This window comes from Glycine max, chromosome 1 (genome assembly GCF_000004515.6).
Source record: "Glycine max cultivar Williams 82 chromosome 1, Glycine_max_v4.0, whole genome shotgun sequence".
Lineage (NCBI taxonomy): Eukaryota > Viridiplantae > Streptophyta > Magnoliopsida > Fabales > Fabaceae > Glycine > Glycine max.
The window spans coordinates 41,250,515-41,268,629 of NC_016088.4; the positions used below are offsets into that span (position 1 = coordinate 41,250,515).

Here is an 18,115-nt window from a genome sequence, read left to right on the forward strand (position 1 = left end):
AATTTTTATTGTTCATTTTATATTAATGTATTATGTTTTTTTAATTTAACAATTACTTTTATTATTAAAAGATTATCTAAATTTTAAATAAACAAAAATATTTAAATAAAACAATATTAAAAAGATTTTAAATAATAAAACATTAAAAATATATAACATATTAAATAAAACTAATAGCAAGTAAAATTAAAATTATTTATTTAATAATTAAATTAATATTTTTTAACAATTTTAAAAAATTTGAAAACAAAACAAAATAAAATAAAATAATTACCATAAAATAATTTAAAACCTTTATTAAAAAAAGGTATTAAGACTTTGAAGTCGTACTACCAAAAAAGAAAAAAAATCACAGCTTTGAAGTTGTAGTAAAAAAAAATATTATGACTTCGAAGTCGTAAAAAAAATTATACTGAAATCGTAAAATTGTTTACGACTTTAGTGAAAAAAATTAAATAGGTATTACAACTTCTAACTCAGAACAAGTAATACTTGTTACAACTTATCTCTTTTGGTAATTAATTAAAGACCGTCCCCCATATGAAAAATACGAAAAAATAAAATACACCTTTTGAGTGAAAAAAAAACCATAATATGAAGCATGTACGGGGCTTTCACTAAAAAAAGCTGGGATTTAGCGTCCATTAAACATGTGATTTACTGGTGGTTAAAACCGCCGCTAATTCGAATTTCTTGTAATGTTTATTTTTACCCATTGTTATAATTTGTTTTCAAACATAACATTTTTAGTTATTTATGCGTATCCCACTAGTAAGTTATCCGTACATTAATGTCGTGTGGCTTTCAAAAGTAGGGAAAAAAAAAAAGAACAAGAAAGAGTAATTATGGGAATTCCTTGCCTGAAATGTGTGGTTCTGATGTATTATCTCCTTTCCCGTGTTTATGATCAAGACAAGATGCTGATCAACTGTAAGGAAATCAGATACGGATACCCTATAATAACTGAAGAGGTGCGGTTTCATTTTTTTACCATTCATTCTTTTTTTAATTATATTTTTGTTAATATTTTATTTAAAAAAATATATTAATGGTTGAGATTTATGAAGTTAAAAATAGAACTGCTAAAGATCTTGATCGAAGGGAATCACAGTACGTCGACCCCAGTTAAGGCGAAATTAAAACCGTGCAAATTCCATAATCCCTAGTACCTATGCAAGTAGTATTACCAATACCACCCTGCCTTATCAATTCATAATCCCATTCAATTATTCATTACTAACCGTACGTAGATTCGTTTTTCAACACTATTATCATCGATTAAAATAAAAAGTAACTATTCACCAATTTCACTCTGGAGCATGTTGCAATTAATTAGTTCTGAAACAAATGTTGTTCAACACAAATTTATAGTTGTTTTAGGTTTAACATAATATTTCCTCTCAACTCATATATAAAAAAATTAATTTTTATATTAATTAAAAAAATTAATTGACATCATTTAATTTTTCTAATCTCAAGTAAAAATTAAAGTTATTTATAAAATATCTTTCATTGAAAAATACTATTATGAATAAAAAAGAGTAATTGAAAATAAAATTAGAATTAGATGAAAGACGTTTTAGAAATTATAGCATTAAATATGACAAAATTAATTAAATTTTATTATATTTAAGTCTAACAAGATCACTTTTTTACTTACATATGAGTTCAGGAGATACAACTGGGAAGGGGTGTGCTTGCTTGTTGCCTACAAGGTGAGTTCAGGAATGTTTTTTGTTTTCATTTTTAAAGAAAACAAAAAATAAGAATGAAAATACATTAGCTTAAAATTTATAAAATATTTTCTTTGGAAATATTTTTATAAACAAGCTCAAAACTGAAAATAACAAGTGATGCTTGGTTTGAGTGTTTTCTATTTTCATTTTCAAAGAAAACAAAAAAAATTAGAGTGAAAATATGTTTGTTTAAAATGTTGAAAACATTTTCTCCAACAATATTTTAAACAACAAATTCAAAACTGAAAATAACAAATTAAAGTTTTCATTCTTTTTTAAAGAAGTAAAAACACAATGACACTTTAGAGTACTTTCTTCTTGATGTATGTTTTCTAAATCTTTAAAATTTGAAAATGAAAATTATTTTGAGAAAATGAAAACAGAAAATAAACACTCAAATTAAGTACCATCACGTTTCCAGCCTTTTCTAAAAAAAGTTAAAACATAATGAGAATTTAGAGTATTTTCTATTCCATACAAGTTTTCTAAATCTTAAAAAATTTGAAAATGAAAAAAAATAATAAATATTTCCATACAAATGTCCTAACTCAAATATTTTCATATTTTCAACACTCTTTAACCTTCGGTTTTATTTTATATCCCAAAATCATTTTTATTTTCAAATTTCAAAGTTTAATTGTACATGTATTTTCTTCTTCTATGTAATATACCTTTATTTAATATTTTGTTACTAGTTATTGGAGCATATGACAAATGCTAACAAGTTATGTAACATCCATTTTTTTAAAAATAAATTAAAAAGGTTTTTTAGTTAAAAATAAATATAGTTTTAGAAAAAATGTGAGTTTTTTATAATTAAATAAATAAGAAAAAATAATTTTATTAAAATAATGGTTTGAAGGAAAATAAAAAGGATATTTGATTTATTCATTTGATAGGAAATAAAATAGTATTTATTTATAAAATAATAAATAAAAAATAGAGTAAATAATAGGCTAAGAGTACCCTAGCTATAAATAGAGACATGTTGGGTCAGTTTTCAGACCATAGTCTCTACACTTCCTCTTTCTCTCAATTTTATTTTCCCTTCTCCTCCTCCTCCCAAAACCCTCTCTTTTTCTCGCATACACTCAAACCTGTCTAAGTAAAATGACGATCTCGGATTTGTTAATCGTTGGATCATCGTGAAATTTGGACACCACCTTTGGAATCTCTTTTCCACATCTTCATCATTGGGATTCATGAAATAACGTCCATAGAGAGAGAAATGTCCCTCACACATTACAGTAAAATGGAGGTTACAATCTGTTCTCTTTTTCTCTAACGCTTGGAAACCCTAACAGAGCAAACAGAGGAAAAATTTGAGGAATCTTAGGGAGCTACTAGAAACGTAGCTATCATTATTGGACTACACACGTGAGCCTCCTTAGATGTAAGGGATGAGTTTATCACAATTGGGATTAGAATGAACATGTGTAGGGATCCTTAGAGGATTAAATTGGGTTTATTTTAGGATGTTTATTGAATTATATTTTTTCCTTTATGATTATAAATATGATATTGTTGTGTTTGACGAACCAATTGATGTCCTGATGTAAATTGGTTGATAAATTGAGTGCTCTTGGTGTTTTTGTGTTTTTTTTACATATGATTTTGATTCCTTGATTTTGATATGATTATGTGAAATTGTTTAAGGGGTTTTACTCCTCATGTTGTGAGAAACATTCTTGTATAAATTGTTTGTATTTTGGATAAGATTTACTAGGTGAGCATGATAAATTGTAATATTGAGATCATGAAATTGTGATTAAAATTGTGTGTAAATGATAAATTGAATATGCGATGAATTGTGGGATAACATGTTGCTTTGAAATTATAATATTTTTATTGAGATTGAGTATAAGTGTAAAGTTGAACATGTGTTAATTTGTGAGATACATGTAAAAATGTGATAGTGGATTGTGACATTATGAGATGTTAAATTGTGGACATGAGATTTGATTGTGAATAAGTATGTGGTTAACACTTGATGTGATAATACTTGTGTTATGAGCTGTGAGTTATACAATAATCCGACTGGTGTTTGTCTTGAGAAAAGTGTTTATGCGTAGTATTAAAGGAAAAGTGTAGGTTTCCTAGTTAGGAACCAATGTTAAATTATAGCACAATGTGTTAAACGTGTTTGAAACACGAGTGTAAGGTTGTGGGTATTATATAATTCATGAGCAATGTCTGCGTGCAAAAAAATTGTTTTAGGAGTTGGACCTGAATCAAGAAGGTGAGATCCTAACGGATTCTTTGGATTCTAGGCATTGGGGGTAAAGACACTCAGTTTGAGTGCTCCTTTAAGTCTATGTTGATCTCATATGGTTGGAGCATTCTCGCAAAATAGAGTGACCCTGACTGGTCACCTTATGATTTTACTTAGTGAGAGTGACCTGACATACCCATTGTATGGTGTGTCTTGTTATGTACTCCTAAGCGCCTCAGGGTGGTTTTTCACTGACATGGTATCACATTGCATATAGGCTTGAGTCTTAGTACAATTGTTGCATAAAGCTTGTTAATTGTCTATTATGAAATTGATGAGTGCTATTGCGTCTTGACCTGAGTGTGTGATTCATGTGTAATGTGATTGGCGATTGAAAAATGAATTTTAAATGATAAAGTGGTGAAGTGACGTGAGTTGTATTAAATTGAGTTATGTTATAAATACTTCTATAATTTATTTGGATTACGTCTTTGTTTATTTGTATTTTTTTTTTTATAAAAATGTGATAACCCACTCTCTGTGTGATATTTGTGTTTGGATCTTGTGATAATCTCGAACCATGTGTTCGTGGGAGCAAATGACTAGGTGGGTGACTTTAATGAACCTCGTGTTAGAGGATGCTAGGACACAGTGTTCTAATAGGATGTGACATTGGGGATAAATTTTTATTTTAATTGCATGATGTTAGTTTATTTTATCTTATCTCACTGATTTAACAAAAAAAATGTTGTAAACTTTGACAGCCTTGTTCTGAGTCGGATATGTTTTTAATAAATTTTATTTGGTAATAGCGAAGTGAATGTGAACCTTTTACCTACGTAAATTTATTTATCAGTATTTTTATATATTTTATTTATTTATATGTATGTCGGGGTAGAGAGTGTCACAGTTAAAACACTAGTTTAGAAAATAAAAAAAAGGAAAATTTTTTTGTTGGGATGTAGAAAAATATGTTTCTAGCTATGATTTTAAAATGCACACCTACATGGTTTCCAATAAGAAATTTATTTTTTAATTTCTTAACTTAGGCCATTGGTTAAAAAATCCTAAAATAATATATATATATATATATATATATATATATATATATATATATATATATATATATATATATATATATATATAATATGAAAATTTTAAAGTTATGATTGATAAAACTAGTTTAAAAGCTGAAAATTTAGCATTTACTGAAAGCTAAAGTTAAAATTAAGTTATTGAATCATTGATAAAATTATCTGTTGAAATAGATGAAAAATATAAAAGAATATGGATAGACACATTTATGTAATATTTTTATATAAATTTCAATTCTATTTTATTAATAAAAATATATGTTAGAATCAACATTTAATGACAATTATGCATGTTTACCATAAAATGAGTGTGTTTAGATTTTATTTAAAAGAGCTCAAAAATATTCATAGCTAAAAAATATTGCAATTTAAATTTTTTTAAGAAAGTGTATTTTTCTGATTTTAATTCAAACATTAGTACAGTACTTCTTTTTCCCATGTGAACTGGGGTATTTTTGGTTAGGAGAAAAGAAATCTCCGGAGGTATTAAAATTTATTTAAGAGATTAATCTCTTCTAACTAATATTTTTTTGTGTGTAATGAATTAACAATCGAACATTTAATTCTATAATTAAAAGACACGGTTATATATAGTCAACCATGCCACAACATGTTAGGATAAAATAAAATAAAATTTATATTTTACACTTTATTTTAATTTAAAATTTTCATCTCAATTTATTTTTATTTGGTTTCTTTTTATTCTACCGAAGAACCCAAAGTAGCTTAACGTTGAACACTACCATACCCAATAATACTGACTACCTAGCACCTAACACGGCTTCTGTACGGCTGTAATGTGGTTTGATGCCAACCTTTTACACAACCAAAAATTGGGAGGCAGAATCAAAGAAAATTTGCTATGCTATTAGTCACAAGAGCATCAATGGTGGTGGGCCCATTTCGTGGGCGCAAAGAAAAGCGACTCAATTGGTCAAATTAAACAAAGTGTCATTCATTTTGGTGCAGTGTGGTCGCACTCGCAAGGCGTTGGAAGTTAAAATCTAGGAGCGTAAGAACATAGCAAAATCAAAATGAGCAGAGAAATTAAAAGGAGGGCTTAGCTAGCTAATCCAAAAAGCAATAAAAGAAAAAATCGATTTTATTAAATTAAATGCAGTCCATTGGTTACGAAACCAGGAACAAAAAGTTGCTGGTAATTGAATTAATTGATTAATAATAATGCAACAACGTAAACTTGGCAGGTTTTTTTATCAATGGGGACGCTAGTTAGAATTGAAGGCATGTGACTGTGAGTGAGGCGTGATGCATCATGTTCATGCATGAAGGTGCAAATGCAACGCATTGTGTTGTGCAAACTTAACGTGATGAGAGAAGATTCCAAGAAAAACAAAGAAAAGGCTCTGGCATGATTGCTGCCGCTGCCGACGAAGCTGTTTGGTGTATGCAAGTGACCAAATTTGACATGTCCCAATGACACTGCATGTGACACGCACACATCACAATATGGAAAAGAGAGGAATAACGTAACTACGTATAATTTTTGTTTTGGTCTGTGGCCACTTTAGCCAGCTCCTAAATTTATACTGTGAGGCGTTATGATCATATTCACATCACTTACTGCAGGTTCTTGATGAAAAAAAAATCTAAAAATATAAATATTTATTTGTATACTTATTTGATATTTTAAGGACTTATATAGTATTTTTTTATTTTAAAGGCTAATGTGATAATGTCTACCATTTTTAAGGAAAAAAGTCACCGTTTCCTTCTTTTTTTTACTCTCACTTCGCTTTGTGCTATCTTTTGTTTTTTTTTTTTTATATTTCACATTCCTCTTTTTTTAACTCTTCTTTTATTTAATTTTTATAAAAAAAATGTTAAAATTATTTTAGCTTGTTTATTTATTGTTACCAGCTGGTCTCTCTTTTATTTAATTCATTCAATTAAGTATTTTATTATTAAATTTTTTAATTTAGTCTCTTAATTTTTAAAATTAAGTCAATATTATTCTTTTTATCTAACAGACAATTAAAAATTAATCCGACAAAAATAATGAAATTGACACATGTCCCTAATAGTTAACATCATTAATTATAATATTAACTTTATTTTAAAAATTAACGAATCAAATTGAATAAATTAAATAAAAAAAGAGACCAAAAAAATAATTTAGTCTAATTAAAATTCACAATAAATATTTTTAATATATAAATTATATTATAATAAAAATTATAATAAATAAATATATTTAATTATATAAATTCTATTTTAGATTTATAATTAACAATTTTAATTGTTCTATGAGATTATTTTTAACTATTGATAATTTCTTTGAAAATATATTAAAATTTAATTTAAAAATATAGATAGAATAGGATAGATTGAAGGAGATAAATGATTATAATCTAGAGAAAAAAATAAAACGAGGTATTTTAAGATTATTGAGAGAGAAATTTTATGAGAATAGTGTGTGAAACATATATCTAAAAGATACACTACTATAAAAAAGGCTTTGTACATCGGTTATTCGAGCCATTTTACATCAATTTTCAACCGTGGTTATAGGCGATGTTGTAAAAAGGAAAAACCTTTTCTATGACGGTTGTAAATGATCGTCTTAGAATGTTGAACAATCTATATTGATTCTGAGAGAACCGGTGTAGAATGATAATCATTCTAAGACGGCCTTCGACATGTGACCGTTTTAGAATCGTTAGCATTCTACATCGGTCGTCTCAGAACCGATGTAGAATGCATTTTTTTTTAAATAGAATTACAGATGCACAAATTGATAATACAAGAGAAACCAACAAACAATACTTTCTTAAATAGAATATTACATTAGGAAAATATGAAACTTGCACACACAAATAGGTTAGATAATTAGATACAGGTTACTGGGCAAATAAATTTAACATAATAATAGCTTAATATTAACAATTCATTTATTTCCAAGAAAATTTAAAAGGTTAAACAAGATACATTATTGATGCCTTCCATCCATAATTTTCCAGTTTTCCCCCAAAGGAAGCCAACTTTAGAATTCAAATCATCTGGTAGTTAAGGTTATCATGCAAAATGAACTGAATAAAATATAGAGAAATATTTGAATTTTCATGTTTCTGTCAAACTATAATGTAAGAATTGAGTCAATGATGAACGCAAAATAGATAACAAGGCCAAGTAAACAAAAATTTGATATATGCAACTAGATTCCTAAGAGCTAAGTATGTGTGGTCTTGCCTTTAGTTTAGCCGTGGTGCTATTTGAGATATCCTTTCATCTTCTAGGAGTGCGTAAGGGTCCACATATTGTGGAGGTGATATAGCCATCTTGCTTGCATCATGGACAAATGTTGGTCCATAATACTGCAACAGTAAACTAAGGATCAAATTCAAAGCCATCTCTCAAACATTAAAGGCATCATTCACTACAAAGAGACTCAATTCAAAAGTGAGGCTTTAATGAATGAAAATTTACACTGCTTGCTTTGGAGACTAGCTCAAATCATAATTGCAAAAAAAAAATCATATTTATTTAAAAGAAAATTCATTGTATCCTATATTAACTTAGAAGAAAACAATCACATTTTTTAAGAAATAAATATGATAAAAATAGAATTTAAGAAAACAAATAGAAGCAATGTTCATCAAGTAAAAGACTAGTATTTTTTGCTAAACTTAGAGTGAGAGAAAACTTCAGACCATGTCCAAATCGTATAAAAAATAAGAAGACACTGCCAATAATTATGCATATTAAGGAACACGTGCAAATATCTTAAATTGATTTTGACACATTAATCATTAAAATAATTAAAATTATTTTTTCCAAGTAATCAACACTCTACAAATAATTAGACCTTTAATGTATCAATTATTATATTCTTTAGTACTAAAATGAATACGTCATGTGTTTCTCCAAACTGCTACCACTAATTAATCCTATACTAATGTGTCAAAAAGTGAGATTTTTGAATCTGTACGTAAAAAAAATTGAGATATTATTTAAGATCAATTTTTGTTGTTGTCAAAATCTTAGATCGATCATTTTAACACTGGAAACAAAATGTCATTCATGGGAAATACAAAATATAATTATTTAAATAAATATTTTATTTAATAAATATAATACATTATTTATTATTTATATAAATAATTATTAATTTTGAATTGAGAACAAGGAGTACTTGCGTCAGCTACTAGTAGTAATATTTTGAAAACAAATAATAATTGTTAAAAAATAGAGTGGAGTGAATTTATAAGCAGCTATATAACGTTGTAGTAATATTTTAAAAACAAATAATAATTATAACTAACCTCCCGTGTGTTTAGTTACTAGTAGCATCCATGATATCACTCTAATTGGTATATTGGACATAGTTAGCAAAATACATAAACAGTAAAATAGTCTTGTTAAAAAAGTTTGGACACACCAGTAGAATAGTCTTGTTAAAAAAATAGTTCTGGAATGCAACAAGTTTAAAAAGACTGCGAAACTCAACCTAGAGCAAGTTCACATTCTTTATGAAAGATTCATTTATTAGAAAGAAAAGAAGAAGAATAAAAGTAAAAAAAGAACTCTCCAACAAATTCCTTCATTGCAAACCAACATTCTTCAGAAAGATATCTTAATGTTGTGTGGATTTTTGAGTATTTTTTCTTGGTTAGTAAGTATGTCCTTGGTTAATAAAAATATGATCAATTTCAAAAGCACTATTCCTATAGCTGCATTTCACAGGTAGGTAGGGTCATACAAATCCAACATATCATTGAGATGTTGACGGAGCAGAGTTCAACTTGATTTAGTTAGAAAGTCTAATATTTACGGTGCACAGACAAAAAATGGAAATGCTAAGTATATAGTTTAACTATAGAGACTAAGTATATAGTTTAACTAAAAATGGAAATGCTAATAAGGAATTAATTACCTTAGAATTCCAAGAGCGGAGTAATATGCGCTGTCCACAAGCGAGATGGCATTCATGCTGATGACAAAGAGTGATAACAAAGCACAGTGAGATCATACAACCTACAAATAAGAAGGATTATATGTCATTCATGCTGAAGATATGGAGATGATAATTTAGTACCTTTTCTAAGTTCTAATTACAAAGAAGGTATATAAGATTACCCATTGCCGAGTCCAGTGTCAATTGCTGCTAGTCCACAAGCAAACCGGGTAACCACACTGAAGATAAACATTACAGCAACATAGTTGTGGAAAGATGGCCTTGCTGCAAAGATGAAAGAAAATTTAAAAGTTAGAATATGAATCCATTTAGAACACAACTGCCAACAGAATTAGAAGTGACACACACGAGGCAGCTTCTCTCTCCATTTGGAGAAATTTGCAAATAAAATGAAGCCATATGTTGCTGCAAGCAATAATTTATGTATTATCCACAAACTCCACTTGATCGTATGAGTGCTTCCAACATTGTGATTGAACAATGGGACCCCAACTCCAAAAACATATATTGCCTGATAAGGAAATGCTTAATTAGCAAAAGGCAAGCCAAACAATCATGCATAAAAGGTGATGCCAGTTAAAAGCAATTTAAAAGAGTAATTAACATCTAAAGAACATAAACATTGTGGCACTGTGCCTTATATGCAATGAAAAATACACTACTAAAAATAAGGCTTTTTACGACACCTAATCTACGACGGTTGTAGAAGGAACCACTTTAGAAAGTTGTACGGTGACATTTTTGTAATTATTCTGCTGAAAAATTCATTTTACGACACACTTTCTAAGGCGGTTATTGAAAACCGCCTTAGAATGTTATATGCAACAATATTTCTGGCGGATATTAGTAAAAAAACGTCGTAATTGAAAAAAAAGTAATTAAAAAAAATCCTGTGCGTAGCTTGCTCACACTTCTGATTTCACATTGAAGCCCTAGCCGTTCGTTGTTCAAGCCCTACCCTATTCAAGCAACACACTTCTGATTTCACGTAAACGACGAAAACAACAACTTCTGCGCCAAAGAAGGATGAGAATAAAGAGCTAAAGATTTGTTTGAGATTTTGATGGATGAGAATAGGTGGAAGGGTTTTACACAGAGCAATGTGAGGATTAGTAAGGAGGTTGAGGGTGAGTTTAGCATTTTTTATGGGTCGGTTACTGGAACTAATTTGGAGTTGCAGGAGGGTAAGTTGATTGTTCAGAGATGGAGGTTTGGAAGCTAGAATGATGGAGTTCAATCCACAGTAAGTGTTTTTGGGTTTTGTACTAAATGGTTAGAAAAAAATAATGATTTTAATCATAAATGACAATAATGTGATTATCTGTGTTTATTTGCAGGTGAGGCTTGTGTTTGAGGAGCCTGAATCGGGTGTTACGGTTGTTAAGCTAACACATACTGATGTGCCTGAAGAGGATAGGTGAGTGTTTGATTGAGAATTTGGGAATGGTTTGGGAAAGTTTTGTTTTTGTTTTATTTTGTTTGGTTTGTTAAAGTGGTGTGATTTGTTCTTGAATCTTTATTACAAGTATGGGAATGCTACTATGGTGGAGAACACGGAAAGGGGGTGGCGGCATCTTATTTTCCAGAGGATACATGCTATTTTTGGTTTTGGAATTTAGAGATTTTTCTGATTGTATTTCCTGCATTGTAGAATTCGCTGATTTTGACATTTATTAGTAAGGAACGATCAATGGATGATTGAGATTATTGGATATTATGGACTGCAATGCTTTCTGCTTCTGCGTCTTCTTTAATACTTTGTGCATCTATGGTTGTGTTATTTGGCATGCTTGGTGTGAATGTTGTTTGTGATTAGTGACTGTTGACATACAATGATAAGAATAAGTTGATAATTGACAAGTCACCTTGCTTTAAATTTGCATCTCACGCACTGTTAGAGAGGATTATTTTATTATGGATAGCAAATTTTCTTTCCCGCCTACATGTTTTTAATTTATATTCATAAATCATTGTAATGGCTAAGGTTCATGAACTATCCTGGTATGAGACAAAGGGATTGTTAACCCGCTTGTGACTTTGCTACTCACCTTGAACTTGGAATGAAGTAAAATTGTTTCAAGTCTGCTGAAAATGATTGTCTGGGTCATTTTAAGAATATGATGCAGTGCCTTTTTTGGCGGATTATTGGCAGCTAGATAGTCGTGATACTAAATACTTTGTAGGTCAAGGAGATTTGAATATTTATAGCTATGCTTTCGATTCAATATGGTGGTTGTTTTGTTTCGCGTAAAATTATATTTGTAGTTTCAATTCAAGGAGATACACCTTGCACAAAGGTGCAATAAGAGCAGCACCATTCCATGCAACAGCTTGGTACATCTTGATACTTCTTTTGTTCTGTCATTCAAAAAGCTCTAGAGTTATTCACACATAACTCAAACAGTGAAAATTGCAAGGCAAAGCACAATTTTGTCTGGCAGATGACCTGATGATTCTTGTTAATTTTCTGTTTCTTTGTTTCCTCCAGAATTAAGTGAAGAGGAAGCAGAAGATGTTCTTTTGAAAGAGGTCAATTGGTTTTTATTTGAAGATTCTGAAATTTCGCACTATTCCTGGTAATTTATTCCTGCTCTCTCATTTCTACTATTATTTGTCTCATGTTTATAACATCTGTCTAAATGTCTTCTCAAATCAGCAATCAGTTATCTTGGCAAAGATTTGTTTTCTTTGTTGCACTTTTATTTCTAAGGAAAATCAGTTCTATTGATTTATTGCACTTTTATTTGATAGCCATAATCCTTTTTAGATGAAATCTTGCACTGGGGGCACCCAAGTAGCTGTGGCTATTGATGAACAGTTTGTGTCAAAGTTTGAATTTAAAAGTATAACAATTCTGAAAATAGTTTGTGCCGTAATTGTTGCTCATGGGATGACATTCAATGTGATAATGACACATCTCATGTCATTGCCATTGATCTAAGTAGCAGTCAAATCCATGGTACAATGGATGCTAATAGCACCCTTTTTTGCCTTAAACACCTTCAAAAACCTTTGATTCAAGTTAACCACTTTAATTACTCTCAAATCCCATCAGAGATTAGTAAGCTTTCACAGTTAAGGTATCTTAACCTTTTCTGAAACCAATTCTTTTTTTTTTTTAAATCCCTGAACCAGTTTCACATTTGTCCAAGTTAATGTCTCAATTACTCCCACAATTTTTTTTATAAGAGTATATATAATCATTTTTATTTTGTTCCCATAAACAATTTACTGTTATTCCTATAAGATAATTATTTTATAAATGAATGAAAAAATTTATAAAAAATAAAAGAGAGAATAAATTGGTATTAATTTTATAATTTTTTCTTTTTAATTTTTTATAATTTGACAATGAAAAAATCATATAATATTTTTTATAATATTAAAATATGTAAAAATAATTATAATCTATAAAAGTATAGATATTTTGAATTTTTTTTGTTATGATATATGTATTTTGTAAAAAAATAATAATTTTTTTCTATAAAATTATTGCAAACATTTTTTGTCTTCACTAAATAAAATTTTTGCATCTGTCTATATATGAATTATTATAATTTTTTATATTAGCTTTAGTTCTTATAGATAAAAAATATAAATTAATTAAATTATTAGTCTTTTCTTAATTTTCATTGGTATTTTTAATACCTCAATTTTTTTTTATCAATTTTTAATTTTTTTATTTATTTTTATTACTTAAGATTAATTCTTATTTGATTCATTTTTAGTTTCTAATTAATTGAATTAATAAAATCGTCCAACAAACATTCACTCTTCCAAGTGTCAACACCTCATTCATTTGCCACGTGTTGTTGTTTCATGGCCCCACTTATTTTTACTTTTCTGTACTCTCTTCTTCTCTCTTTTGTTTTTATCACCGTGCAAATACTACAGTAAAACTTGTGCTGTAATTTTGTTGGGTCACTTCCAACATGCTTTGGTACAGCCTTAAAAAAAGGAAACTCACCAATTAACCAACATTTTTTTTTACTTCTCTCTATTACTCTCTCACTTTCAGTTTTGTATTTTTAAAAAACCCTGCAATGCAGGGGGTTCCCCTCTAGTTTTTATATATTTTAAATTAATTTAAACAATAAAAATAAATAAATAAAACTAAAAATACGCAAGAAATTTTTTAAGAACTGAAAATGCTGACAAAAAGTTTATAAAAGACTCAAAATTGTTAAATAAGTTTTAAAGAACTAAAAATTAAAATAAAAAAACATAGAAGAATTAAAAACTTCATTAACTAAAAAAATATTCTTAAGGCGTTACTACGTTAGCACTTACCGTCTATCAGACTATCACCACATTGTTGAAATCCAAGCTAGGCATAGGGAATCACAAAAAGTGTCCAATAGTTTGTTAGGAATAGTCATCACAGCTGACAAAAGGACACTATCCATATCGCACAAGCAAGGGACGTTGTAGATTATTGAATTCTAATTATTAGTATATGGCTTTTGTTTAGTGATATATTCATATTAAATTATTTAAATTATAAATGAATTTCATGGAGTACATTGTAGACTCATGCTCGTTATTCGTTACTTGCACTAAAAACTATTCTATTCTCACCTGCATATGAGCTAGTTGAGTTGATCTCCCTCAAAATGTTCTATATTTTCGTGTAATTTATTTTTCACTATTTGTAAGATGGCCCTTTTATGTTGATTTTTTTAACCTAGTTTAGCTTTGTCATTGACTAATAGCATTGGATCAGACATCAGAGTGTAAAGTGACCAGAATTAATTTTTAAATGTATATACTGCAATAAAATTGTGCATGTAGTATGTAAATAAGAGTGCAAATTAATCATGTGTACCAATCATTGCTCAAAATACTATACTGGCATTGATTTATATATTCAGTACCTACAAACTTAATTTTGGCGAGAGAAAAAAAAAACATTGATTATTTTTGTTTTCTATCAATAAGAAGGTTCGGTATATGTCTTGAAAATATTCCATGTTTAATTTTCCCAAAAATAAAGTACCCAAATAATGGCGAGCATGGGATGAGTGAATGGCCATAGACAAAATAAAGGTTGAATATACTAGCTAGAGAAGATGAGTTAATAATGTTTCTAACATGATTGGAATTGTACAATATATTTGAACTTACAAATTATTCTAGGTGTCTATACAGTTAGAGAACTGTATAGACACCTGTATAGACACCTGGAATAATTTTTTTCTTTAGTGTGGTTTAAATCTCTTGATAATTCACTGTTGACAAGCATAATGTAAATCCTATTTTTAAATTTTTGGTCCTATTGTCATAAGAAAATCAATAGCACAGGAATATAAGCTGTGGCAGTGACCAGAACTTTAATTTGACAAGCTTGCTAAAAAAATTAGTAGATTGGTTGGTCTTTTCAACTTAAGGGACTTCATTGTCAGCTTAAAAATAGAAAGTAACTCCTTGCCTCCCTCTTTGTTCTGATCTGTGACTACTTCATACCTGTATATGGTTTTGTTTATTGTATTGAGTTGTCCTTTATCCAGACTGTTGTTGCCCGTAGTTTTTGCAAAACCATTGATATTTATGATCAAGACATCCACATTCGCACATTACGACCATAAGTGGTTTTATTTTCTGTTTTCATGTTTAATTCTGTGGAAGTAAAATATGTATCTATCTATATTTTCTCCATCATTCATTCTAATTCTAATTCCTTTCATGTGATTGATGTAATGTTGAGGACATGCACCTCTAAAACATTTGATACAGACTAGAGAAGAGACCATGAAAAGATCTAGGAAAGGTTTCTGTGAATTGCTTGAGTTTGTTTACTCAGCAAGCATCCTTGCCATGTATATGCTTAAAATAATAAATGTATTTTACATTAAGAACAATAATAAAAAAGTTTGGTTATGTTAAATTACCATTAAATTTTAAAATAATAATATAACTTTTATTATGTTACCCCTTTGTCTGCTCTGCCTGAATTCTCTACTTGATTCACTACTTGAATTTTAAAATAATATGTTATTGTTGTTTAGTGTTTGTGCTTTATGTGCCTGTTTGACTGTTTGATTCACTACTTGATTTGATCATTTGACTGACAACTATACATAGAAGTTTTTAACACCATTCACAAATTATAATTAAGGTTGAAAGAGACTCCTCTTTAGTCGTAGTAGGTTTTGGGGGACTCCTTTCCCTTTATGGATCAGTGAGGATGAGGAGGAAGTAGTTGTCATAGATTTTGTTGCAAAACTTGAAGAGCTTTTAGTTTAGATTGTCTATTACTTTTCTTTCATTACATTTTCTTGATTTGTTATTGATTGTCAGTGCTTGTATGCTTCAAAATTCTACTGTTTGAGCCATATACTACTTGTATAAAATAAATCTAATTTTGCATGTTGTGACTGGGAAATTAATAGAATAACTTAATGTCAATTTTGTCATATTTTTCCCTAGGAAATTAATAGAATAACTATAATGTGAAAGATAATCTTACATCATGTATTGGACTATGGGGCGGCTTATGTATAAGTTTGTTGTAGCTTGGAAGTTTCACTTAGCGTTATTTGTTACGTTAATCCCTCCGTCATGCATTGCGAAAGTGGACATATTATATTATACTTACTATTGTCTATCTTCCGGACATAATGTACTAATTTACCATAGTGTCTCTTCATATTAAAGTATGTTTAAACTATTATAGGTTATGTTTCCAAAATGAATGTTCTATTTGTTTTCTTAGGATACTTTTGCTAAATGATAAGTATCACTAATCTCATCCTTATGTTTTCTACAGGATCATTAGCTTCATATGTGACCGGCATATCTCGTGCTCTTCACCACCTGGTATTGCCAAAGTAATTACAAAATTTATGTCCTTTTATTTTCTTTGCCTCTTTGTTATTCTTTCAATTAATTAACAACCAAAATGAGCATGATCTTCATTGTGTGCCCTGTATCTAAGCATTTGATCTCTATTTTCTATATTAGTCTAATAGTTGCTTGATATTTATAATTCCTTAATTTGGATGTATCTAATTTTCATGTAGGTATGCAACTTTAAACCTAGATGAGGTGCAAGGGTTGCATCAAGTTAATGTAGAGGTTACCTCGTATTTTAATGGTCAATTACACGGAAATAGAATTTGGATTGGGTTAGTTTGGCTTTCTTTGACGGTTTAATTACTGGAAATCTACATATTAAATGGATGTCAAATAATTTGTAATGGCGAACAAAAGAGTTAATGAAAGAAGTCATGTTCCTTATTTAAAATCTACTAATTTTCATTTATTCTATACTTACTCTTGGTGTGTACGTGACAGTGTTGTTTTTGCCATTGGAGTCACTCTCATTTTCAGCCATGAGATGATATATGATACCCAAATGGTTTTGAAAGGTGAGTGAATTGATATATGTAATGATTGATTTATTTTTCTATATGCTAAGGTTGATTGCTTTGACCTAGCCTGTTTTGAACTTCACTTTGTCTACTTTCTTGTATTATTTCATGCATGGAGTTTTTAAATTATGACTTGTCATCAAACCCATAATTGTATTTTAATGTCTTATGATTTTAATATGTACTAAGTTGGATATCAATTTTTCAAAGTCCATTCTAAGACGGTTATTACGAAATAATTGTCTTTGAAAGTTTATACTTTTGACATTCAAAGACAGTTATTATGAAATAACAGTCTTTGAAAGTTTTTTCTTTTTGACAATTAAAGACGGTTATTACGAAATAATTGTCTTTGAAAGGTTTCGTTGTTTAACATTCAAAGACAGTTATTTAATCAAAATCGTCTTTGAAAAGTTTTTGGTTTTCACATTTAAAAATGGTTATTACAAAATAACCGTCTTTGAAAGGTTTCTTCGTTTGACATTCAAAGACGGTTATTTCATAATAACCGTCTTTGAAAGGTTTTTTATTTTCACATTCAAAGATAGTTTTTACGAAATAATCGTCTTTCAATGTAAACGCTGACACAACATACAAAAACGGTTATTAGCTAATAATCATCTTTGAAAGGTTCATACATTCAAAGACGATTATTATAATAATCGTCGTAAAAATCGATTTCATTTTAACGATGTTTTAAACAACAACGGTTGATAACCGTTATTAAATGCACTTATTAACCATCGTTAAAAGCCATTTTTTTAGTAGTG

At 29.0% G+C, this 18,115-nt stretch overlaps 1 non-coding gene across 1 annotated transcript; it reads left to right on the top strand.

Moving 5' to 3' along the window:
* Positions 1–7,636: 7,636 nt before the first annotated feature.
* Positions 7,637–7,760, top strand: MIR4406 (microRNA MIR4406). The gene has a single exon (NR_048745.1). It is a non-coding gene; the product is annotated as a microRNA MIR4406 (primary transcript).
* Positions 7,761–18,115: the final 10,355 nt, after the last annotated feature.